This window comes from Melospiza melodia, chromosome 19 (assembly GCF_035770615.1).
Source record: "Melospiza melodia melodia isolate bMelMel2 chromosome 19, bMelMel2.pri, whole genome shotgun sequence".
Lineage (NCBI taxonomy): Eukaryota > Metazoa > Chordata > Aves > Passeriformes > Passerellidae > Melospiza > Melospiza melodia.
In genome coordinates, this window is record NC_086212.1 from 6609423 (window position 1) to 6636812 (window position 27390).

The 27390-nt window shown below is 46.7% G+C and overlaps 1 protein-coding gene across 5 annotated transcripts in view; it reads right to left on the bottom strand.

The window, feature by feature from the left end:
* Positions 1 to 27390, bottom strand: part of ZHX3 (zinc fingers and homeoboxes 3) — a 46401-nt gene that overhangs the window by 15138 nt on the left and 3873 nt on the right. For 2 of the 5 annotated variants that reach the window (XM_063172209.1, XM_063172204.1), the window contains exon 2: positions 13736 to 13842. The gene's annotated coding sequence lies outside the window, so the exon portion shown is untranslated. Of the gene's footprint in view, positions 1 to 1951; positions 2188 to 13735; positions 13843 to 14063; positions 14085 to 24457; positions 24523 to 27390 lie in introns of those variants that run through there. The other 3 variants (XM_063172205.1, XM_063172206.1, XM_063172208.1) reach the window with 3 other exon arrangements.

The following is a 27390-nucleotide window of genomic DNA, read 5'->3' on the forward strand; positions in this document are numbered from 1 at the left end:
TCAGGGTGCTTTGTAGCTTAAGCCTGGCTTTGAAACCACGGGTACAGTCTAAATGCAGTGGGAGCCGGTTGACCGAACAATCGTATTCATTCTCCATTCCTTGGCAGGCCTAGAGCAGAAAAGAGTCTTTTCCATTTAGACCAGTTAAACAGAGCTATTCATTAAAATTTCACCCTTCTCCAGACTGCTGGACTTCTCCATTGAAAATCTGCCTTTAAGAGAAGCCCTCTCTGCTCTGCCCCACAGTGCTCCTCAGCCCCCTGTCTCAAGTAGGTGCCCATTTCTGAGCTGTGTGTTTGGATTGCTCTTGTGCTGTAACAGCAGCACCTCTCCTGTGTGTTGGTATCTGGGCAGAGGCTGCCTCAGCACTCAGGGACTAAGGGCAATTATCTCTGCTTTTCTGTTTTTTTTTTTTTTTTTTCCCAGACAAGCACAAAACTGAGCAAGATGGAAGGTTAGAAAGAGCTGGCTGAAACAGAACACGATTAGAGTATAAAAATAGGTCACTGGGATAATATAACCTTTAGACTATTGGCAATGTGCCCCCCTTAGAGACAAGCCTGTGTGCTATATTTCAGGAGAATGTGAGGAATAAAAAACAACCACCACAACACACATCAAAACAAAACCACTGATCATCCCTCAGAGCTTTGCGTGCTTCTGTTTGAACATCACTAACATTAATTCACTCCTTTTCCTCTGCCTTCATCCATTTGATTGAGCACAAAATAAATGTTATGTAATCATACCATTAACATCTTCCAAAAAAGTAATAATCTCTTTTGGCACAGAGGCTTCATTACAGATTTGCTCCGCATTGCACTACCTTAGCAGGGTTCACAGTTCCAGCAATCCAGGGACCCACCTCCACAGCTTCAATCCTCAGATTTTGTCCATGCTGCACAACATTCCCAGCATTCCCCCAAAGCAAAAGGCCCAGCAGACAGATAATCACATCTCAACAGAGCCAGCTCTGGGGTCAGCACTACCAGCAGAGGACACCAGACAGCATTAATGGAGCTTCAGGAAGTCCCTCAGCTCATCAGAATGTGGGTGTCCCATCACCTCACACTCAGCTGGTGACTGCCAGCAGGCTGGTTTGTGCCTGAACAGGACAGTATGACCATGCTTGTAAACACACTGGAGTTCCCATTTTAGCCCCTTGTGCTTTCTCTAGGATGTTTTCTCTTTGCTTGCATTGTCAGGGCTTTGTCTGTGATTTCATCTGAAACACAGGCATCTCACACATCAATTATATCCTGCCACACCACCTTCAGATGTGCCACACACATGCCTTGTGATCCCACCCTTGGAGCCCATTGCCAAGCATCACCATTTCATAGGACAAGCCCAGCTTTGGCAGATGCAGCCCTCCAGAATGTATGTGAAGATGAATAGGTTACACCTAAAATACACTTCTTTGTGTTTTTATTATCTGAAATTGCTGAACTGGCTCCAAGACAAAAATCTACTGAGGAGCTCAGAGCAATGAATAAGCACCAGAGGTAGATCTTTGTCCACATCAATTTTCCAACAAGGATATTGACACTTTTAAATCAGCAGGGAACACTAGGCTGAGCTGCTGAGGAGCTCACAGGTGTGAGAGCACGTAATGCAACAGAGCACACACAGTGCCACAGCCCCACTGTGCTCACATAGTGCCACTGCCCCACTGTGCTCTCAGCGCTGCTCCAGCCTGCCTCTTCCTAAGGAATCATCTTGGGGAAGCCTTGGAGCCCACCTTGCTGATGTACCCCTGCTCACAGCCCCACTGCACATCACCTCCACATGGGCAAACCTTAATTGAGGGGCCATCACCCCAAATTTGGGAATGCTCTCCTGCCAGCACAACATTTACTGTTAAAACAAAACCAGTGTCAGCTTTTATAGCAGCACCGAAACAATCCCACTGCAGACACAAACCCAAAAGCCTGTCACACAGGTTTCTCACCAAGCATCCAAGTCCCCTGTGGAAGGAAGAGCCTCTTGCTGAAGCCAGGCTGACCACCAGCCTGATCACCAGTTACCGAGCAGCCGCAAAAGGGACAGACCAACAGCAATTCCAGGGAAGTAAAGAGTGCCCAGAGCTCTAAAACAAGATGTGGGTGGGAAGGACTAAACCAAGCTACTAAACAGTACCAGAGGCGCTGGAGCTGATCATCTGCAGCACAGCCTGATGACTACGAGTGCTGCAGCCCCTTCCCAGCTGAGCATTTTTGGATTACTTCATCCCCCGTGCCCTTTTGCAATATGCAGCTTCCAGAGCCGTGTTACATCCTGGCTCAGCCTCAGCTCCCATTCCTCCACTTACAGTTGCTATAACCAAAAAGAAAACTGCAAAATACTTCATCTGAAAGCAAAGAAACGGGGTTTGGCAGGTTGGGATTGTGGATTATTTTTTTCCATCCCCATGCATTCTGCTTCAGAGTCGTCCTTTCAGACGCTGCGCGCAGCCGATGGCTTTTGCAGCTTATTGAGCCCGCTGGTTTATGGCAATGTTTTTCTGCTCACTGAACTGGCTCATTCTTTCAGCAGAACAAACTGTTCCACGTTGAGGCAGGAGTTGGCTGTGTTTTAACAAAGGATTTTTCCCTTCTGACAGTGTTTTGCAAAAGACCCAAAAAAAGGAGTTTGGAGCCAAGTTACAAAAGGTCAGGAGAGGCGAGTCGAGCACTGGGTGTAGTTCCTGTATGTCACAGCCAGACAAGGAAATGGGTGGGGAGAAGAGGAATGGCACTTCGAGCTGCAATAATATGTATAAAGTGATATTAATGAGGAATGGGCATTTAAATGAGGATGGCAAGTATGCAGGCACTGTAATTTTTGCTGTACAACAGCAGGCTTGTTATGTAGGCTGAGGCTTCTGCAATCATTTATCCATGTGAAGCGTGCATTTGAGAGAGTTCAAGTAGCACTAGGAGTGAGAAAAAGGCAGTCTTATTTGCTTCCCCTCCCCAAGCTGATTTCAAGGAGCTACTGCACTCTCATCTCCCGTCAGCCAAATGAATATTCAAAAGGCTTTTGCCAAGCCAGCGCCAGTCAATCAGGGAAACAATGCTGCAGGGAAAAAAAAACACTGGGCTGAGAGACCTGTGTGAGACAGGCACCTTGTCCATCACCACGGCTCTGCTTTAGCATCCAAGCCTTTCATGTGGTGCACGGTGCTGCTGTTCTGCCTGCTCCATCCCCTGCCACCCCACAGGACAGCAGAGCTGCTGGATGGAGGATGAGCATCCCAAACCGGGGTGCTGCAAGTGATGATGATGCCAGGACTGTGGTCCCAGCAACACAGCCCTCCTGAGGGACCTGGTGATAGCTCTTCCCTCTCTTCTTCTACAGGCTGGGACCACAAATGTTTCCTGCATGGGATGGGCAGGTTCCTGGTGAGGGCCCATTCCCTGCTCAGCAGCAGCAGCTGTAGGAATTGGGTTTTTCTGCTCTGTGCACTGTACATGGATGGACAAGGCAAGATGGACAACTCTGGCCTTGCAGATGTTGGGAGGAGGGAGCCAAGGGGATCTGCAGCAGTTGACAGTATGTCATGCCTAAAACTCAAGCTTTTCCAGGCCTCAGAGGATCCCTGAATAGAAAGAAACCACCCACCACTGGAACACAGCCACTTTTGTGGCTGCAAGGGGCAGATGTTCAACCCCATACAACAATGCAACACAACAGTTGAGGCTGTGAGTGAAGAATGCTGCATCCACTTAAAACTGAAGAGGGAAATTAGGGACACCATCTAATTCTAGAACTACCATTTGGTCCTGATGCTTGAAGTTCACATACCTACTCTGCAGGAGTGGCACAGGGCTTCCTTCCATTGCCTTAAATAGGCAATATCCTGGATTAAAGCACTGAACCACAAGGACTTCAGAAGCATATGGTCAGACTGGCAAGTGCTCAGCTCCTTCAGCTGGAACACCAGTTCCCAAATAAGTTCAGTTCCTTTTTAGCACCTACATAAGTGACAGACTTCCAGAAGTCCCAACTGGACTGCACAGGACAGGCCCTGCTGGCATAGAGAAGGGCAGATCATTAAAAGAGCTCAGTATCTCTGAAAGCCAAACCCTTTGCTGAGATGAGCCTGGGGAGAAGCTGAGTTTCATAAATCCTGCTCACCACAGCCAGCATTAAATCCTTCACTACTCAGTGGCCAAGAAGAGCTTGGCATGGAGAACAACCATCCTAACCACCACACCCTCATTCACTGACCCTCAAGACTTCCCATGGGACAACATTCTCCCTTTCTCTGCAATACTCACCATGTCTTTTAGGATTGATAGCAAGAGAAAAATGGATTTGAGATCTCTCTGGGCAAAATCTGGGCATCTGGAACGTGCACCTGCCGCCCAAATGCAATCCTGGTCATTTGCTCCCTGGTTAGAAACTGTATTTGTTCAAAACCATTTGTCAAGACACTCTGGACAGAACTCAGAGACACAGAACAAAGTTCAAGGGTTATTTGTGATATGAACCATACCAGTCAGGGCTCTCCCCTTCCTCCAGCTGTTTAGTGACACTTGGAATGGAGTGGCCTTACTGGAGAGTCAATTATTTTTTCAGTTGAAAACTCACCATCCTCTAGATCAGCTGTGAGCTGAAAGCATCCCAGTTATTTACTGCTGGAAGCAAAAGGAATTTCCTTACTCTCAAAAAACAGACATTTAAAATTAGTTTCAAGTTCAGTTGTGATAAACAAATCATATTCTCCTCCTTTCCCTCTCCTGTTTTGTTTTGGGGTTTTTTTGTTTGGGTTTTTTTGCGGGGTGGAGGGGGATTGGTTGTTTGGAGTTTTTTGGGTTTTGTTTGTTTGTTTCTAAATCATGCCTGCTAGTCCAAGCAGCCTTTTCCTCAGTTGCTCTTTGCAACTCCTCATTTAAAAACTCATTCACAAGGATGCAGGGGAACTACAGACATCTTCTGAGAAGAAACAGCAAAGCCAGATCTCTGATTTCACAGCTTTTCCTTTGACACTTGATTCCCTGAGAACCTCATTAAAAAGAAACAAAACACCATGTATTTAGGTTTTTTCACCACTTCCTATGAAGAGCTAAAGGTTGGGAACTGGGATGGGGGCTCAGGACTCCAAATCTCTGCTGACAATGAGCCCACTCCACCTACCCTGCCCAAAAGCTGGGGATGCAAACAGCTCCCAGCAGATTGATGAGGAAGACAAAAGGTGTTTTAAATTCATATGACACTCCAATTAAAGGGTTTGGGGGTTTGGACTGAGTCCCACGAGCCTGAATTCATATTAATGTACTTTGTACCTTGTGGATCACAAGGCCTTGATACAAGGAGATTCTTTTAAAAAATTCAGGCGTGCTGGGAGAATTGCCTCCTTGCCATGTTTTAGTGAGTCTGCCCATGAACTGCCAGCAATTACTAAGCTTCCACTCTGTATTCAAAGCTCTATACAATGGAGTTTATTATTTTTAAGCCTTTCAGACATCAATGTAGCAAACTTAACGGAGCTATTTGGAAGATTAAGACACAAACACCACCATATTATTCAATTTAGCTCCAACACTGAACACTTATTTCTGTCAAGGATCACAGCTAATACATTGCCAACTGCCAGCAGAGACAAACACTTAAAGTCACACTGCAGCATGGTCTTATAAATCAAATTTAAGATATAAGAAGAAGGAAATTACTATCATTATGCAAGTACAGCCCAATTACCACCAACTGATAGCAAACCTATCTTCAGGTCCTATAAAAATCCATCCCTAGAAATGATAGGCCAAGGAAATCCTCATTTTCTGTGCATGCAGTCAGGTGTGAATCTACTAATACACCTCCAATAGCTGTGTTAGATGACTTTTTCTCAGTGTTTTATATGTTCATAGGAGTGCAAAGAGACTTTGTTACCACTTCACCACCCCAGTTTGCAGTGGGAGGTCACTAATAGCTGCTCTATTTGTGCTCCTGAAACCATCCCACCCTTCAGAAACATTGCATGAACTCAGGTTAGACTGGGTGCAGGAGTAGCAGAGGGGAACAACATCCTTTATGGGAATAAAATGAAGTAAGAGTCAATTAAAAAAGAATCAGTTTGCCACACAAAGACTGTAATTTCCTTAGAGCTGGCTTAACCTGAAGCCTTTGGAGAAAATCCATCTGTTGCAAATTTAAAATTTCCCAGCCCTTCAAATGAACGTGGAAAAGTTCTCATTGCAAAGTGTCCCATGAATAAAAGAAATATTTCTGGTTTACACCAAAGGCATCACAGACTATGTTTAACTTCAGCAAGTCAGAAATCAAGAACCCCTCCTGGCTTTTCAGAAAAAAATGAAGGCTTGTCTCATTACACCAGTCTAAAACATTCATTATCCTCATTAGGGTAAAGGGCACAGCAACATTATTAACTCTGTTTCACAGCACTAGGAAAACAGCAGGATAAAGTGAACTGCAGGAGTCAGCACGGGGGACAGTAAGGTAAAAACATCCACGCTGTGTCAGCAGGCAGCCTGCACACACAGGAATGGGCATGGCTGACTGGTAATGCCATGATGGAGCATTTCACTTGTAGGCGAGCAGCCCAAATCACAGTCAGGTTAGGAGAACATGGTCCCCCAGGCACCTGCCCTCTTCTCTGGGCTAGGAGTGAACAGAGTTGGGAGCACCTTGATGATACTGCTCCAAAATGACAGTGTGTCACACCGGGTCAGGCTCAGGACAGCAGGAACTGCCTCCATGCACCAGCCCAACATCACCCACCACACAGGATTGAGGGAATAGAAGCCTCCCGTGGCAGGGCAGTGCTCACAGCCTGCAGGACTCATCCCTGATCCCATCAGGAGCAGACAGAGCAGAGGAACCCCCCGAAAGCAACACCCCTGTGATAATTCCACACGGAGCTGCCTCCCCAGGGGCCAGAGCAGGCAGAGCAGTGAGCAGCAGGGCTCCTCCAGGGAGCTCTCCATGGGTCACTGCCGTGACACTGCCAGGGATGGCTGGGAGAGGGTTGGCAGCACTGCCCAAAGCACTGCCACCGTGTTTGGGGCTCTCCTGGACCATCTGTTTGCACATCAAAAACAAGCAGCAACCACAGAAAATTCATGGCCAGCTGCTCCTATCTGCACCCTTCACCCTTCTCACATTTGGCACAAGTCTCATCATCACCTGCAAGTGCTGGTGAGTGCAGAGAAGCTGCCAGTGCATTTAAACCCTCACTGTTTAAATGACTCATCCTGGGCAAGGTCCCACGGGATGGCAGCTCCCTGTCTGAGGGATATTCAGGGTACACTCACTTGCCATCCCCCAGACTACATCAGTGTTCTGAAATCACTCACCAGGGCTCAGCTCCATCAGGAAATTGCTGCCAGCCTCCTCCTTGTTGCCTGGCATCTTCCCCACATCACTCCCTTCCTTGGTCAGTAGTTATTTCCATGGCATTTTAGAATTTCCCAAGAGACGTGTGCAAAGCCTCTCCCCAGGGCTCCAAGATCCTCCAACAGACAGCCCTGAAGACTTTTAGAAGTCACACATCCATGTGATCTTCCCCACACATCAGTCTGGAGCTCACCCTCCCCCACAAAGTGGCTTGAACAGCTAAAAGTCTCACAACTTGGGGAAAAATCCACAGCCTTAAATGTGTGCTGGCCCAGCAGGAAGATCACACAAACCACAAAAAGGAAAAACAACAGGCTTAGACAGCAGAAGTACTTCATGATACCACATCCTGTACATTGAATTCAATTTCTTCCCTTTCACTAGTGTCAGGGGTGCTGTTCAAGACAGTTTTACTCCCAGTTACAAGGCAGAGTCTGAGGAACAGCCAGACCTGGCTCTAGCCTGAGATTTACAATCCTGGTCTAGAAGCAGCCCCCGCCTGTTGCTGTGCCCTTAGGCCACATGCTGCCAGCTGCCCAGCCTTGCAGCATCCCAGCAGGACAGTCACTAACTCAGGATACCTTGAAAGAGAAGGGGGTTGGGGTTTTGCCTCCTGGGAAGGGAAGGATGGAGATGAAAGCAAAGCTTCTGTCCAAAATGGATGGATTTTTCCAGCTGCTGGGCCATGCCTCTTGCACAGGTGATAGAAATTATATTATTATATTATTAAATTATATATTCACATCAAAGATGAAGGAGTGGCCACAATTCACACTGCTCGTTCTCAACTGTGTGACCAGAGGGAAATACAGATAGCAGCACTTTTAATATTTCTGGATGGTCAGATACTCCTCAAGAACATTTTCCCTCCACAACCACCACGAGGTCTGATTTTCTGCCACATGCCACAGATGATCATTTCCATCCACCCACAGCATCCCACACCCGCTGGAGCTCACTCACTGCCACGGGGTGGGGGTCTCAGGCTGGTGGCTGTCCCAGACCCACCCCAGATATGGCACAGGGAAGAGGGGCTGCATGTCCCCAGGACAAAGGAGGCTCAGCATCACTCTGTCTCAACTCTGCTGTACCTAAAACAGAGGCAGATCCCCCCAGGACAGCTGTGATGTGAGGGTTTCCCACAGCTCACCCCATGGGAATGGCAGGAAGCCTTCAGAGCAGCACACAGGAGACAGCCAGCCCCTTGTTCCCCCCAGATGGCTGCTGTTCCAACTATGAAGTTTTAGCACATTCCATGCTGTTACCCTGCACTGGGAAGGAGCAGGGAGAGATGAAATGATCTGCCCAAGGTCTGTCTGCACACTGCCATGGGGAGCAGGACCATGTGCCATCATCTCTGTCCCCAAAGCCATCACCCCTCCTTAGCAACCACCTGGGATCAAAGCAGAAAGGCAGAACCAGAAACCTGCTCTGCCCAAACTGGCCATCAATTTAAAGCTCAAGAGCTGAGAGCAGTGCTAAGGAAGATTTACAGCTCAATGAGCAACCACCTTGCTAGTGCAGTTATGCCAGCACCTAATGGAACATATTCTCTGGGTAAAACCCTTTAAATGGATCATCCTGTTCTGTTTTCCCCAGGAAAACAGAAAAGAGGCCCATGAGATGGTCATGCTTCCTAGTCCATCCAGGTTCTTCACACAGCTGCTCTAGAAAAGGGGACAGACACCTTCCCACTGCCACAGCTCCTGGCTGGAAGGGAAATGCTGTCACCAGTGTGTTACAGAAAGGGAAATGAGGCACAAAGCAATTTTAAATAACTCACCCAAGGTCACAGGAAGCTTATAGCAAAGTCAGTAATTAAACTCAGGACCTGTGAGTCCCCAGTCTAGTTATTTATCAGAATTCACCCTTTAATGGGTCACCTTTAGGCAGATACCCTCCTATTTCGCACTGCCACTGAATTATACTGGCAGAGGGAATTATAACAAGTTTCCCTTACAGCCCAACATGCTTAAAGGGCTGTTTTGGAAATTAAAGCAAACTTGCAGCATGGAACAGGCAACTCCTCAGTGCTGCAGTGAGCTGAACCACCGAAGTGATTACAGGGCTCCAGATCAAGCTGGGAAATAAGAAGCTGTTTTTCCTCTGCAGTGAATCACTTTGTTTTGAAGGGTGGCCTCCAGTCCACAGTTTGCAGGGTGGTGAGTAAGAGCTCACCATTTCACCTTGGATTTGTGTCCTCTTTCACAAATACCTCTGAGGACACAGAATATTGCAGCCTTAGCTCTGAGCCAGACATCCCAAAGCCTCTCCCTTTGCAGGCCTCTCCTTGAACCTGACGTGCCACCGGTTTGTGTTGGTACAAAACAATAGAATGGACTTTATCCAGGCTTCCACAGGCACAGCTCTTTCCCTTCCTAAAGAAAACCTGTCCAAGCACACCCCAGTCCCTTCACAGAGACTGGACACAGCCTTGACTGGAGCCTTGCACAGCCTCAGGGCACCCTGGCACACAGGGCTGGCTGAAGGCATCTCTGGGGCATCCAACTGCAGCTCCTGGGGCTCTCCTGCTCTTGGAGCCCCCAGAGCCTTCCTGGGGCACTGCCCACCCCACCAGAGAACAGCAGAGCCACTGCACATCCCAACCTCAGCACAGGGGGAAGAACAGCAAAGCCGAACCCTCCTGATGCACAGATGTGGTTTGTAACAGCACAGACCATCAAACCACATCTGTGCATATCTGCAGTGCTCAGATCCCTTTCAGCTGGTGACAAACAGGGGAAGTGTTGGGCAATAGGTTTGGAAAGGGACATGCAGGATGGAATTTGCCTTTCACAAAATACAATGTGAGGGGCAGGAGTCAAAACTGTTAGTGTGGGGCTAGCCAAGAAGTTTGTGCATCCTGTGGCCTCATCTTTCTGAGTCCTAGCAATTTAATTTGTCACACTGATACTGTATACTTGTCCTGAGCAAATAGGTCAGTAAGAAGAAAGAGCAGAAAGGAGGAATGAGGGGAAAGGATGCAAAGGCATTTGGAAAATTCCATCTGATCTGCAAGTTCTTTGCAGTTACACATACAGATTGGGGGGATAGGAAAAGAGGAGGTAAGAGAGGCTTCACAGCTCCATGCTCAGGGCTACAGCCCTGCCTGGGGACTGAGGGGCACTGGGCAGTGCCAGCCCCAGCCATCACCTTCCCAGGGAGCACCAACACTGCCAGCTTAACAGAGAGAAAAGGAGAAAAGAGAGAGAGCTTCACCTCTTCCAAGACTCTGTTACAGAAAGAAACCCCACATGCTACCAAATTACAAGGACAGAGGACAATCCTGTTTTGCAAAGCCTTTGTGTGGGGAATTCTTTGCTTTGAGCTCTGCTGCAGATTTGCAGATGAACGAAATCTTGTGGAAAATTTACCTCTCAGGGCGAGGAAATGAAATCTCCTTTGCCCATCTGTTCTTCACTGGCAGAGCAGAGGCTCTGGGTGGAAGGGCTGCATGAGTGGGATAACCCTGCCCCAGCCCTTTAAGGCCACTCACCAGAGGTCCCTGCTGTCACTGCACACCACAAACCCCAGTGAGGAGCACACCCAGGGCTGCAGCTTCACACAGGGCACCAGATCTGGGACAGCACCTCGTGTTGTCCCACCATGGATCCTGACACCATCAGATCAGGGTGAGCCCCTCAGCCCTGTGCAAGAACCAGCTCAGCACAAACACCTCCCCAGGGTTATTAGCAACAAGACCAAACTAGCAGCTGTGGGCCTGCAGATCCTTGGGCCCTGAACACGGGGCTGAAGAGGCGTGACATCAACTATGGCAAAAATTTGCTTGCTTTGAAATCCTACTCCTGCTTATTTATGTTACAGGAGTACCCAGAGGCCTCAGCCAAGCCCTGCAGAGCTGGGGCTGCAGAAGTGCATTTGCACATGTCATGGCCATAGAATCACTGAATGGTTTGCATTGGAAGGGACATTAAAGATCATCTCAGTCCAGCCCTGCTGCTATGGGCAGGAACACCAACCCCACACCAGGCTGCACAAAGCCCCACAGAGAGCTCCTGCCCCATGGCCAGCCACAAGCAGCTCAGAGTTTTCACTAGAAATAACTCACAGCCAGGCTGGAGGTGAACAGGGCAGGCTACAGGAAAGAGGCAGGAAAGGGCTAGGAAGGAAGGCAGCAGCCAGGCACCATGGCCAGGGGTGTCCCTGGGGCTCCCCCAGTGCTCCCACAGCAGCGCTGAGCTCTGTCTCCAGCAGCCAGAACACCCTGGTGAAAATGCTGCACTCAGAGCTCTGCAACCCCCACGAGGATGCAGAGATGGCTGTTAACCTAAACAGACAGGTCTGAGATTGATTTGCAGGAAGGATGAAATCAAGAGGCAAAAATAACATTTCCAACACACCAGTGACATACCAAGCCCTTAATCCAAGGCACTATTTACAGGCCAAGAGCATTCCTTGCTGCTTTTACCTTCAGCTGCAGGGTTTGGGTCAGCAGCTGCCTTGGAGGAGCCTGTTTGAAGGTAACAGACAGCCCAGGGAACAGCCAAGCCAGAAACTGGGATTTGCAGGCAAAGATAAATAATTAAAGGGACAACTGAGCACAGCTCACTAGACTTTGCTTCACAATGCAAGCGCTGAACGTGGAAACCTCAAAACATTTCCTCCCCAAATGCATTAAATGCCCATTTTGCTATTTCAACGTCTTCTACTTTCTCCAGCATCCAGATATTCACTTCCCAGATGCACTGCCAGGAATAGGGTCTTGTAAATAAAGTTTTACAAAAAAGGAAAGTTAACACACAACATATTTTTCCCATTACTTCAATACATCCTGCAAGCTTGGTAAAGAAAGAGTCTATTTAAAAATCTAGGGTGGGGAAGAATTAGCTCACCAAAACCATAAACAGATTTGCTTTGCACTTTCAGGCCAAGAGCAAAACAAGACAGGCCATGCACGTATTGATGCACACAATGGCACAATCGTTTTAAAAACAAATGAATTGGGAGGGAGAGGACACCACAGGAGGGTGGGGGGAAAGGAGGAGCAGAGAGAAAGGAGGCAACTTCTGCAGCAAAGATCCCCAGCTTGGTTCTTAAAGCTCCCTGAGAAGATACTGAAAAGCCTTTGTGGGCCAGCACAGGAGCACGAGCTTGCAGGGAGGATGGCACACTGCTACAAGGCCACAAGCCATCTCTGAGTGCTGCCCTTCAGTAATGAACAATGTCTTTTTCTGCAGATGGAACACAAAGGAATCCTTTTTATTTACCCAGACACCTTCCACAAGAACCATCCACATCCATCATTGCTGTCTTTCCATGGCAGATATAAAATGTAATGCTCCTTCTCCCTACTTTCCCTCCTAAGAGACCAACTCTGCTTACAAAGGCAGAGAGAAGCTACCAAAGCTTCACCCTCTTCCTCCTGCAAAATTCTCTGTTTATAACAGCCAGACCACCAGAGAGCCACAATGTTCACTGCATTTGCACAATTACTGCCATAAGGTTTTGAGGGCCCACCTAGATGCAATTAGTGGAGGGAACTCCAAGGAGGACAGCTCTCAGGAGGCTGAGGGTGCACGTGGATCCCAGCACATCACATGCTCCAGCAGGGTGCTTTAGTTTATTCCTACCAGTTTAACAGGCTGCAGAACTGGAAGTGTGTCAGGAAAGCTGCAGCAAACAGCATCAGTCCAGTTCCTGTACTCCCAATGCTGATTATTTAATGAAGTCTAGAAACAAGCAGTCTCCAGATGTGGCACAAGCTGGGTAGAAACCACTGCAGGGTTTGAAAATCCCCATTTCCACAGGGACACTGTCATTTATCACACAGCCATGAACTGGGTGAACAAATTCCCTGCCAGTCTGCTCACTGATGTTCAAGCATGGAGCTTACTTTTTGTACAAATAAAATGGCTTGGCTCCGTTGTGAGACCCAATTTCTTCTTCAAAAGCCTGGAACGGTGTGATGGAAAACTGGAGTGTTATTTCCAAGCACACTTCTTCCATCCACAGAAGCCAAAGGGAGAAAGCATTGCTCTCCTGACCCTTCATCCACACCATGGGACAGATGGATATTTATTAAGTGATATGGAAATAAAGTAAATCAGCAACTAGCACACAGATAGAGGAGCCAGCCAGGAGAAAAGTACAAACACACAGGCTATCTGAACTCTGCTTTGTTCACAGAGTGATATCCAAAAGCAAAGAAAATAAAAATTTCCCCCTTCTCAGGGACACCTGGAAGCATAAGCCAGGTTTGGTCTGACCACAGAGCAGCCCCTGCTCTCAAGGCAGTGGAGCCAACCACTGCAGGATCATTCCTTCAGCCATCAGGGATCTCTGTGACACACTGGAAACACCACATTTCCCTGCCCAGGCTGCACAGCACAGAAGGTTTCACATCCCACACAGCACTGAGGTGACAGCAGTGTCCTACCTGCTCGAGGGAGCACGTCCTGAGCCTGTCGTTCTCCTGCCCCTCCTCTGTGCTCACCCACATCTTTAAAGTGCCTGCAGTTGCCTCAGTAGCACCAGGATTCAGGGCTGGAAGAGAAGACATGACACCAAAAATTACTGCTGCACCCCTAAAGGAGAAGGCAGCCTTTGGTTAGCAAAGGCTAAAAGCAAAAATAAAACACTGATCAGTTTGAGGTGTCACCCTGCCACGCTCCCACAGTACATCCCCCTAAAGCACCCCAAACACCCATCTTTGGGGGTTTTTTTCTCCCTCTCAATTAGTAAAGACATTATTTAGCAGAGGTTACCCCAATTTGCTGAATTAATCACCGAGCCCTGAATCCAGTGAAAGCAATCCCCCAGCTGCAGAGTGCTGGAAACCAGTGGCTGTGCTGGAAACCAGTGGCTGTGCTGGAAACCAGTGGCTGTGCTGGAAACCAGTGGCTGTGCTGGAAACCAGTGGCTGTGCTGGAAACCAGTGGCTGTGCTGGAAACCAGTGGCTGTGCTGGAAACCAGTGGCTGTGCTGGAAACCAGTGGCTGTGCTGGAAACCAGTGGCTGTGCTGGAAACCAGTGGCTGTGCTGGAAACCAGTGACACTGCTGCCCAGCTCCCTGAGGGCTTGGCCCATTCCAGGGCTGGAAACCTCAACTGGCCAGAACATATTTAGAGCAGCAACCACAGCACCCTGACTGCCACAGCCACAGCGGCAGCTAAATATAACATGCAGCTTTGCTCATAGCTGTGGCCTTTCTTTTCTCCCCTCATTTCCCCCCACTGCCACCCAATCCCTGTTCCCTCACCACTGGGGAAGCAGCAGAGCCAGCTCCATGTATTTCCTAATTTCTAAACTTTACTGTCTGAAGAGATAAGCAGCCAAGTGGATTTCTGGGATTAAGTTCAGAGCAGGGGAGAAAACAGCATATTGAAAAACAAAGAGTCACCCTGGAAAAAGGTGAGCCAGAGCTTGGGACAAGGATGAAAACCAGGAAAATTAGGTTGTGACTGCCCAAGTAAAGGAAAATTTAAAGTTGTTTGTTGCTCCTGCCTGAGCAGTGACAGGTCCTCCTCTCCCAGCAGCATGTCCCAAGTGTCCCATGCCCAAGGGCAGAAGGGCTGGAACTATGTGATCTTCAAGGTCCCTCCCAACCCAAACCATCCTGTGATTCTATGATTCTGTGAAGTGTCCCAGTTCAGCCAGCTCCAGTCCCTAAAGTTCCCTGCCAGGGCCCCACTGACGTGCTGCTCAGGTTGGATCCTGCTGACCACATGCTTTGCACACAACTGTTGCATTTCTTGGATTAAATAAGAAAGTGGCACAGAGAGATTTCACCAAATAACAGGCACAGATGCATTACAACTCAGGAAAGGGCTCCCCAAACCCACCCAACATCCTGCAGACAAGAAATTTCCACTCTGGCTGTAATTTTACAGACCAAACTCAGCAGGATTAAAAACAAAAAACAAAACAAAAGCAAAGCAATTGGACAGGGGTGGAAGGACACAAAGGTTTTCCCTCACAAAGCATTCAGGTGTCCCAATGTTCCCTGCTGCAGAGCCATGCTTGGAGAAAGCTTTCCCCAGCCCTGCAGTGCTGGCTGCTCAATGTTATTTGTTATAAATTATCTGCTGTATGTTATTATCTCAATTTAATTCACAGGAAAAGCAAAGCAAGCCCAGAACCAGGGGGGAGAAAAATCAGGAGGCCTAAGTCTGGCAAATCACAAGACTTGAGAGAACAAGAAAAAATGCTTTAGATGCCACAGTTTTTTCTTTTTTCCTTGCTTTTCTTTTTTTTTTCCTCCCCTAAAATGAAGGGAAGGCTCACCCCTAACCAATTAGGTTTCAGCACACTTGGAAAGATCCCAGCGTTGAATGCCGAGACCTTGACATAACAGGTGACAAACTTTGCTGTGCCAGAAAAAATCTAACATATAATAAGAAACAAATACTAGACTGCTGATGGAGTGGGTTTTTATTCCAGAAATTTGTGTAAATGTCCCATATTGACTTGCACAACCCCAGCAACTCCCAAACCGAGTGATAACAGCATGGCCCCACTGCTTATCTGCCATTCCTCCTCCTGCAACAGTGCTTCTCCTCTCCCTGTGCCATGGTACATTTAATATCCTTCACACACTCCTTTAGGGATTCAGCATATGCCTAAGACTTCGGCAAACAAGATTTTGCATTCCTTGGAGTACCTAAATTAAAGAGTGACCTCGATCACAGCAGTCAGAGCAGCTTCGCGCTTCAAGAAATTAAAGGTGGCTTAAATAGAAACTTAAGCTGGAGGCAGAGATAAATCTGAGTCTTCCAAAACCTCGTTCTGAAATATGGAGTAAAGCCCCTGCAAATTTGGCACCATGAGCCATGATTACCCTGGCAGCTCCTCCTTGAATTCCCTGGAATTGCTGCTTCAAGAAGAATAACTCAGAGGGGGCTGGGGCGAGAGGGCAGCGACTGGGCTTTCCTCAGAGCAGAACATGCAAACAGCTCAGCTGCTTATCACTGAAACTGGAACAGCAACAAGGACAGCCAAGGCATGCTTTTTTCCCCTAACTTCTTTCAGATATTAAAATCCCAGTGTCCAACAGCCAAGATACACTGAGGTCCTTCTGTCTCAGTTATTTGCAGCGTCTGCCAGAACCACAGCCATCATTACCATCCCACTGCTGTCCTTACAGCTTCCCAAGGCTTGACTGAGCAGCTCAAACCCTGCACACAGCTCCAGAATGGAGAATATCTTCCCCAAATAGCAAATTCAACACACACAGTGAGCCATCTTACTGCACCTGGAGGTTTAGCTCTGCAATGTCTGAACCAGCTGGACCAGTGGGCTCATGAAAGGGGAGAGAGAAACTCCAGCACCACTAAGTGACTGAACATTTCAAAATCAAATCCACTGCAAAGGCTCAAAATAGAGATTATCCTGTTTTCCTTTTACCTGACAACCCCACCTCAGATTTATTTTTTTAACAGCTGCTAGCTCTCTTTTGGGATCTTAACAGATCGTCTTGCTCTCTTTTGGGATTTTTTTTTTTTTTGACATGACTGAAAAGGGAACTAGGCTGTCCCAGAATAAAACCTCCTTGCAGAGCAAAGCCTGGTTCACCCTGAGACTCACACAAGCAGACACAGCAGCCCCAAGCCCACCTCTCTGTCCACACAGAGCTTGGGCTGAAGAACAACAAAATTATACAGAAAAACACAAAAACAATTCTGCCCACCAGTCTCCAAGGGGATGCTTTGAGGGATGCCTCACCTTTTCTTGCAGTTCTCAGAACCAGGAAATAGCTGAGCTCTGAAGGCACTTTGCAGGATCCCAGCTTTAGCAGAGATGGGCACCTTCCTGAGGTGTCCACATGGAGCTGAAGGAAACTTCTCAGACACGTGAGACCTCCTGACACTGCCCAGCAGAGACTGTCTGGCCCTGCAGCCTCTGCTGCTCGTGGAACACTGATTTTCAAAAGTTACCATTCCCAAGGCACAATTAAAGGACTGACAAGTTACCATTCAGGATCTCTAGAGTGGCTGTTTCTATTTCTCCAGTATTTACAGAGCTGGGAACTCAACTTCACTGATATTTCTTTAAAGAAAAATATCTGTACTAAAAGCAACATCATTCACTCCCCTCTGTCTCTTCCTACTCAAGTGAACCAGCATCCCAGAAAAGCTTCACCACTGAGAGAGGCAAGTTGTGCAACTTAATGTCCATAACATTCCATTTCAGAACCAAAGAGCATAAAACATTTCTAGGCAACATCTGCTTTTGTAGGGAGGCATGCAAACTTACATTATGTTTAGTCAGTTCAATCTTTTTTAAGTGCCTGAAAATTTAAGCCACAGAACATCATTTCTCATCTCTTGCTTATTTTAGACCAAAACCAACCTTCTCCAGCCAGGAGGGAAGGGAGCACAGGACAACTCCCACTGCAGGGGAATAAACTGCATCTGCCTCATGCATCAGTGACCATCAAGAAATATCAGAAAGATATTTCCAAGTTGTTTAAACCTCTGAAAACTGATGCTCCACAAGCTCTTCAGACCATCAAATCCTGTTGTTACTTTCAAGCAAATTATTTTGGCCTTAATTTTGCCCATTATTCAATCTGAACTTTTTTCTCTACAGTTTTAGGGCTGTGACCTCTTGCTCTTCCCACTGTGTACACAGAGAGCAACCACCTCCTTCCCTTTCAGACCTGAAGATGCTTTTCCTGCCTTGCTCTTCTCCCATCTAGAGCCAAACAGCTCAGGTTTGTTCAGACCAGGGTTTTCTAGACCTGCAGTCAATCTCCTTACAACTCTCTGCATCTTCTCCACCCAAACTCTCCTCCCTCCTGACAGAACCAGACAAGGACACTTTTCCCCATCCTTCTGCACTACACTACTCCTGATGCTGATGTTTATTTTCAGCTGAGTTTTATGCCCAGCCCCCAAGAATTTACAAGCAGATCATGGCCCAGTCCACGTCTACTGGAATAATTTTTTCCATTGCAAAGAGAAGGATTTATGGAATATTCCCATGATGCTAAAATTCCTATTGCAGGAAATTCCTATTTAAAAATCTCAAATCCTCTTCAGGTTGGGTTTAAAAACAACCAAACAGGTGTATACAACATGGAGCATTAAAAGTCAGTAAATGACAGTCAGCTTCTCATCTAAAAAAAGGAAACAACAGACTCCCACTCCTCTCATTTTCATCTCACTGCCCAAAGGATGCTCTCAGAACCACACAAAGAGATAAATTTGTTATTAAATAAATTTAACTATTATTAATTATTTAGCTATTATTAATAAATTTAACTATCATTAAACTTAACTATCAATAAATTTAACTATTATTAGATTAAATGATAATTTAATCTATTATTTGAGAGCAGTAATTGTCACTTCGTTCCATGTTTTATTCAAGGGGCTGTGATCATCTGTGTGATTTTCCAGCTGAGGAAGCAGAAGAGCACTGGTTTCCCTTTCATCCCAAACTCCCAGGCCTAGAGCAGGATGTGGGAAGCTGTGGCTCCATTCCTGTACTGCCTGGAGGTTTTGGCATTTTTAGCTTCAGCTCCTGCTGGGATTTTCTGGGATGGGGAGCTCTGTCAGTCCCCTGGGATCTGCTTCCCATGCTGAATAGCACATTTAAACTGTCAATACACTCAATAACATGGCTGAACAGTTCCTCTGCCCTTATCTCCAGCCCCTCCCAGCTGCAGTTACTGGTGCCATTCACAGTTTTGTGGGAGCAGAGAGACAACAAAAGCAAAAACAAGTTTTTTCCAAAAAAAAATTCCCTTTGACAGGCAGCCCTGCCATTAACTCAGGGATAAGAAAAGCCTGGGAGCCAGCAGTGACAATGCTATTATAATACAAATTATTAATACAAGGGACCTCATTGCTCTCAGCTTCCACATGCAGCTTGCCAAAAAACAAAGGTTCCTATTTTTTGGGGGGTGCACAGACCTTGAAAACTCCACAGTTAGCAAAGAAAAAACCACACTGACAGTCTTTACACTGTCCATTATATCTTTTTAAGGTGACTTGTCATTTAAACTGTCAGCTTGAAATCGAATAATTTTTAAAAAATGAATATAATATTATGTATTACACTCACAGGCTGCAACCACTGCCAAATTCCTCTGACAGTTTTTACAGGATTATAATCACATTCTTTTTTTAATGCTTTATTCTCTTGCTCCTGTGCCAGAGAAATGGGAAGGAGAGTAAATGGCTACTTAAGAACAGTGCATGATGGTCCAAACCCAAACTGGAAATGGAGCACAGTGCTGTGCCCCTCCTCCTTGGAGAGGGGATGCTCAGCATCCAGAACACTTTTGGACACCAGTGTGATTTGAAGGCAAGATTTCCCATGAAAAATCCTTTTATTAAAGGAAAAGCACAGATAATTATGAGGGAAATGTGGGAGGACAAGCTTTGTGTTTATTGAGGAAAACCAGGCTCTTGCAGAGACACAGCTCAACTCAACAGTGGCCACAAAGGGACCGTCAGTGGGACCTGAGCAGAGACAAGAGCTGAGCACACCAGAGCCCTGTCCTGTAGGCTGTACATCCTCCATTACCACTCCATGTCCTGCTCAGAAACCCTCCTGCCCCTTCTCCTCCTTAAATTCTGCTATTAACATGGACCAGAAGAGCAGATCCATCTTTATCCACACCACGGACGAGGCCAGCCTGAGCAGAGTGCCAGCTGGGTCCCAGTCCCAGCTCCTGCAGGGACCTGGCTGGGGCTCAGCCTGGGGACAGTCACACAAAACAAGGATTCTGGCATTTCTTAGCTGAACCTAAATGCCTTTTTTTTCTTTTTTTCCCCCCTCAAAAAATGCCCGGAGCGTAACAGTTTGTACAAAGAAGACAGACAAAATTGTCTAGAAATGGAAGCAAAACCTGATTCACCCAAATTAATGGGCAAATTTTAGAACATTAAAAATGTTGGGTTTTTTTTTTTCTTTTTTGCCTGCAAGGTCCTTTTTTCCTTCTTTTTTTTTTTTTTTTTTTTTTTTTTTGCAGGACAGTGTTCCCTTACAAAAGCATTCTTCTGAAAGCACTTCTCCCGTGAAGCTCCCCTCCAACAGCTACTGTTACAAATCTGTGATAAAAGATGTATTCAGCAGGGTTTGGCACACAAATAGCACCCAAATGGGCACTGCCAAAGCCTTGCAATTTTATCACACGCTCCAAAATACTTGGAGAGAGAAAAGATGCCCTTGCAGGGAGCATCAGCATAAGAGAAACTCCATCTTCTGGGGTCATGAGGACCTCAGATTGATAAGGATGGGGGGAAAATGCACAATTCTGGAGAAAATCTCTTAAATAGGAGGGCAAAGTGATCCAGATTTTCAAGAACTGATGGTCAAGCAGAAGGAACCTTTGATGAATTATCACTAGATTTGATCCATCCTCAGGATTTTGCAGGGTCCCACTGATGACTGCTTTTTGGGGGGCAACTTCCCAGACCCCTCCAAGAGTTTCTAGATCAACAGAAAGCTGTCCAAAGTTATCCCTTGGCATCAGATCAGCCACCTCACAAACCTCCAGCTTAGGCTTGCAAGAGAAATATAAATAAAGCCCCACATTGACTCAGCAAGGTCCATCAACACCTGGGGGATACACAGAGCTTCTCATGGGGGACAAGCCTCGGTGGCACAGAGCATTGGCCCTGCTGCTGCTGCTGTGGAAATGTGCTGAGCCCAAACACGAGTGTGTAACACCTCCAGGGCACCTGTCTGTGCAGGACAGACAGACAGACACACACCCAACACAAGCACAGCTCCTCTCTTTGTGCCAGAAACAACGCGCGGCCAAACCGGACCCGGCATCCACGGCACGGGGGAAAAGAAACATCTCAGCAATTAATAGACTTCAGCTGGAATCTCCCAGGAGACAGTATGAAAATGAAGGGGGGAAGAAACAAATAAACAAGAGGAGAAAAGAACCAACCTAGCACTGTCTGCCATGCCAATTTCTAAAGCCAAAAGTCAAGCCCGGGACCCCATGGCATTGTTCCCAGTCTGGGATACTGGGAAACAAGCAGGCTAATGCATCTCCCTGCCACTCTCTGCCCAAGAATTCCCATTTTCCAGCTTTTCTCCACAACCACAAAGCTCTGGAGGTTTTGTTTCCCTTTAAGAAGGCGAGGTTTTGACTGAAGTCTCTGGTTCTGAGGGCTGGGCTGCAATCCAAGGGCCCCAAGAGGCAGACATCAGGAGGCAGCAATGGGCTGCAGGCGCTGGCCACCGGCCGAGCCCTTTCCAACCAGCTCAGCTGGGCTCTGGATTTGGGAATCCACACTGCTGCATGCAGGAAGCAGTTCCCAAAATGCAGAGTTTAACCCCAAAAGTGCATCATGAAGCAGCAAGCACAACTATCTAACACACCATAAATACATCACTCTGTACCACACTCACCAAGTCCTGCTCTGAATCTGGTTCACACAGAAGACACAGAAAATAGAAATATTCTCCCTGATTTCAGTGCAATATTCCCAAGCTGATCCAGAGAACCTACAAAGTCACTAAGCTATAATTAGAGGTTTATTACAAAAGGTGTTTGGGATGCCTGTCAGCACTGAAGGACACTCTGTGTTTAAGGTACCCTTAACATCCACAGTGGCAGTGGGCCATTTTCTGAGCTTTCCTTAAACAAAAAAAGCCAACTTGTTTGCTCACCTCAAATGACTTTTCTCAGTCTCTGCTTTGATTTTTTTTTTCAAATCTCTAACTCAATTAATTGCATTTTAAAAAAGCAAAAGCCATCAGTGAGGTGGTTTAAAACATATATTTTTATCCATACCTCATAACATGATTGCCAGCTAAATCTTGCTTTTCACAAAAACCCAGACAAACTGGGTGCAGAATGTGCATATTCACTCACTGGTTATTGTAGGGTTGTTTGCATTGGGTTAAAAAAAAATCAAGTGTGGAGGGGAAATGAAACAATGTGATTCTTCTTTGAGACAGTCTCTAACATTAGGAAAACACGCCAAGAAAATCCCATAGTGCTCCACTTGCAGACCTTCCCACAGCACACCAAGCTCAAATTGATAAAATAACAAATTCTGTCTCAAAGCACACAGGCTGGCCTGGCTTTTTCAAATTGTTTTTTAAATAATATATGACAATAATATCATACACCAGCATATCCTGAGGCTTTGGGAGGGAGAGGACCTGAGTGCCACACACCAGAGACGCTCTGTGGGACCTGCTCTCCCTCCTGGCTGTCACTGCCCTGGCTCTGGGCAGGTGACATTCCCCACAATGGAAACAGGGAGCACATGAGATCACCAACTTCATGGCAGAATGAGCATTTTTCATTAATTAAAAGGTGGCTCCATCACACACTCCAGGATTTCTCACCATTGCAGCACAGTGTGGACCCACCTCTTGTATGCATACAGCTGCAGACCATCCCTGCACTTCTAAATGAAAAAAAATTAAGCCTACAAGCACCAAGCTCTATCATAACTTCACAAATGTTCTGAAAATTGAGTTTAAACTGGAATGGAAAAGCACCTCTAAAGTGATGCTCTGGTCCAACAGCTGGTAGCAGCATCACCTGGGCTCTGCTGGTGGAAAACAAGCCCTGAGGGTGAGGTGGCCATGGCCACCAGGGGAAAAACATCATTAGGAGATAAAACCATCTCTGCTAATCCTGACTGTGAACTCAGGTGCATAATTAGACCAGCTGCCAGGTACAGCCCTGCAGAGGTGACCTTTCCTTGCGCTGTCTGGATGTGACACCTGCAGGTATCAGGGCTGAGAGAGCATTTCTAAATCCTCCAAACACCACCCACCTTTGGGGCAGAACCAGCCAAAAAACAGCAGGAGAGGAAGGCAGGGCAGGGCAGGGCTGCAGGTCCCTGTGCCAAGAGGGTGTGCAGCTCCTGGATGCTCTGAAATCACCAAACACCAATTTCCATCTCTCCCTTCAAAGCACAGGAACAAAATATTTGGGAGCTGGATGGATGCACACTAAACATATTTCTGCTAATGGCCATATTTCACTGCTACTCCAGTGGACTTGTTTTTGCATCTTGCAGCAAAGCACAACTGCAAGGGAATGTTTTCCTCTACTAGAAGACTATTTACTGTTAGACACCTACATACAATTATGGATATTTCACTTACAATTCTATTTCTCCTCTCAAAAAAAAGCAGGTGAAATTGAGCTGCTTGGTTGTAAAATTAGCAATACTTTGTTGCTAATTCAGCTGCAGGAACCTCCCTCAGCTCTTTCTTCTAATCACATGCAGAACAGCTACACTGCACATACCATTTTTCGCTACATTGAGCTTGACGAAAATTTAAGACTTCCTCCCCACCCCGTCTTCTTTTTAATGGGAGATGTGATTATTGAAATTAATTCGAAAAACAGTCAGCATTCACCAATCAGCTCAGCAGTCTGGGTTTTCTTCATCTGCTGGTTACATGCTAATTATTGTACTGGTGAGATTATTTCCCATTCACATTTGGAATTTACAACCCAGTAGGGAATTGATTAAATTAGAGGAAAAAATAGAAAAAAAAATAGAGAAAGAAATCAATGACATTTTACATTCAACATGGGGGGTTTTTTTCTCATTTTGTTCCCAGCCTCATGCCTACAATGCCCTGACAGACTCAGCCCCAGCAGAGCAGATGCACAAGGCATTTCCCAGCATTAGGGACTGGAGCAGAAATGAAATCCACAGAGCAGATATTTTGGGAAGGCAATGCAACCCTCCCATGTGCATCAACACCTCTGCTGTTCCCCCATCCTCCACTGCCTCACACCAACCACATCCTTTTCCACTTGGCTGATATTTGCAATTAGGAAGGGAAATCTCCCCACAGGTGGGCAACGAGCCCCCATTTCCAAGGGCAAGGCTCCAGCAATGCTGAAATGCCCACACAGAGGCAGGAATGATGTCCCTGCCCCGTGAGCAGCTCTGGGGGACTTTGGTGGCTTCATCCTCACACCAGGAGAGCACAAGGGACAGAGCAACACCCAACAACACCCAGCAGCAAGGACCACATTATCCTGCTCTCAGGTCTGCCTTATGGAACCCCTTTTGTTCAGAAATACCCAGCAGAGAGATCCCTAATTTCACTTCTGCATCTCAAATGCTATTTACCATCTCATTTCACCTGGACAGGCACAACAATATTGTCAACAGCAGGGCTTTGAGCACACAGGGGATGCAATGTTTACCTGTCAGTGCTGTTTATTTGTAGTTACCCCTCAAAGCAAGGGCTGCTTCTCATCCCCACCTTCTCCGATCCAACCATCCCCTTGAAAACTACAAAAACAAACAAACAATCAAAACCTATCCCAGGTGCCAGAGAAGATCAAAGTAGGAGCACCAAGGCTTTAAAATTCCTTTAAACACCCCAATCTCCTGCTTGCCACAAACTGCTCAGCACCCACAAGCTGCTCAGAAACCTAAATCCTGTTTTACAAGAAAAGCAATGTCCTGCAACACCAAAGGGAAACACACAGGTGACCCCACAGCAGAAAATAAAACTGAAAAACACATCTAAAGAGCTGACAAAGAAAGAGAAAGATGCCAGGAAAATCAGGAGAGCATAGAGTAGCAAAAGGAGCTTGGAAAAGGGTTAGGAGCAAGGGGGCACACAGTGACTGCACACAGGAGAGGGGTTTTGTAAAATAAACCCCCCAGTACACCAATTTAAATGATACCTCCTCCACAGAACCTTCATTTCTAGTGCCCTTATCAGTAATACTGTGTTCCCAGGGCCAAATTTCCAACCTGCAGAAATTATTCTGGCACAAGGCAGAGCAGCCACAGCTCAGCACAGGCTGGGAGAGCAGGACAGCACCACACCACCAAAGCAGACAGAACAACAGAGGGAAAACAACTAAAAACAAAGGACCTGCAAAGCTGCAGCAGCAGTTCTACATCATCTTCAGTCTGTCTTTCCTGCCTGTAAAGCAACATGGAGATGGCAGACACTGGAGCAGGGAGTGCTGGCTGCCATTTAAAACATCTGCTGCACTTCCCAGTGCAGGCAGGGCTGGGGGAGCAAAGCCCAACAGGTGGATTAAATGAAATATAAACAGGTGATCTAAATGAAATATTCACATCATTTGCTTGCTCACACCCCAGCCCACAGCCTGCCTCCCCTGTGCCAGCACAGCTGAGGGGGTCTGCGCTTGGATTTTTGGGTTTAAGTCAGCTCTGCCTCTATCAAACAGAGACACTCCCCTTCTCTGAAATGTTTTCTGACGTGGAAATGATTCCTAGCAAAGAAAGAAAGAGCAGGATGCATTTCAGATGGGGAGCCTGCTTTTACATCCTGTTTAACAAATCAAAGCACAGCACACAGCAGGCTTGCACAACCTCCAGCACGGGTCAGGCTGATCTGTCTCCAAGGGCCACCCCACAGCCAGGAAACAATGCAAGAGCCAATTAGCCTTTAATGCAAAGTGTAAACACCTGTCTTAGCAGGGCTGTGAGAAATGGCATCACATTCACCCCTTCAAGGTCTCCAAAGCCACCTGCTCAAGGTGCTGCTTGAGAGGTGACCACCTCTGCAAGGCTGCAGGCTGTAAGAGACAGCCCAGTGCTTTCCATCGTTGGAAGCTGGAATGATCCTGGGGCTTGCCATGCCCCAAGGCAGCAGCTGGAGGCACCAGGAGGGTCTCCAGCCACTGCAGCCTGCCCTGAGCACAAGCACCAGGAGCCAGGAATCCATTTGGATCCTTCACACAGAGACCCAAGACTTCATTGAATATTCTACACACCAAAAAGCATCCAAGACAAGCCCATCTCAAACATCCTACACAAAGTATACTCCAAGTCCTCCAGTGCACTCCAATATAAACCCTTGCTACCCTACATTGAGGACATCTGGAGATGAAGAGCTCTAAGATCAAGTATCCAAAACTTCAAGCCTAATTTTGGTCCTCTTAACTAAACTCTTTATTTTTACCATTTTAAGAGCAGGCAAGAAGTTTCAATCCCTCTTTAAAGACAGACACCAACTGATCCCTGATTATTTGGGGAAGACAGGAGCTCCAGCAGACAGCAGGGCACAAGCTTTTGGCAGTAACTGCACTCTCCATCTGTGGGATGACCCAAGCATTGGACTTACTTTCCATAAACACACCCCAAAACCATGGCTGAGGCTTTAGGACAGAAAAGCAAGACACCAGCATGGCCATTATGTTGAGCTTTGCTGTATTCTGGGAGTTTTGTTTTGAAATTCATGGCAGCAGCTGGCCTGCCACTGACCTGAAACTCTTTTGGAAAACAAAAATATCCTCACAGCAGAGAAGCATCTGGATGTAAAGAAAAAAGTGTCACAGCTTCCAATTTACAGCCCAAGCCCACAGAAGATGCACAGACTTCCAGATGGAGAGAGGGACAGCACTGATTACATACAATTATTAATGTGTGTCCCTACACCACTGGAAAAAAAGAACTGAATGTGCTTAGGAAGAAACAAAGCAGTGAAAAATAAAATGACTACCCATTCAAGTATTTGTGCAACACTGGCACGACACCTTAGGGAAATAAATATTTGCTTGACCTATTTCCAAAAGAGAAGTTTTTTATAAGTCCCATGAAAACCTCTTTATTTACTGAGGCATGAGAGCAGAGCATTTGCAAGCATCCTGCACACCAAGCCATGTTCCAGGAGGAACTGACTCCCTTCTTACCCTTCCCAGAGGAGCAAACTGATGCCTTTAGACCAGTGGGACAAAATCAGCCTGAAAACAACACCAAGGCACTTCTTCAGGAGAAGAAGAGTTAAACAACACTGACACAAATAGCACAGAGCCCCTCTGGAAGCCTCTTTCTGCTCCATCTGCCTGTTGCTCAGTGAATTTTGAGTGCCCACACTTTAAACCTGCACCACCCAGGTTCTTCATGGAGGAGCCAGGCACCAGAGCTCATTCCCCATTCTATTCCTGACATGGCTCTCCAGCATCTCTGTATTAAAATAATAATAATTTCAAAAATGTTTTTAAACCCCAAAAGCTGTTCCCCTTCTCCCCAAGCAGCCCAGCAGGCAGGAAAGCCCCATCACCCAGACTGAATTTTCTGAGCATTACTGGGCAGGAGTGTGGGTGGAGCTATAATGGAAACTTTTGCAACCTCAACACCATGTTATTTTATT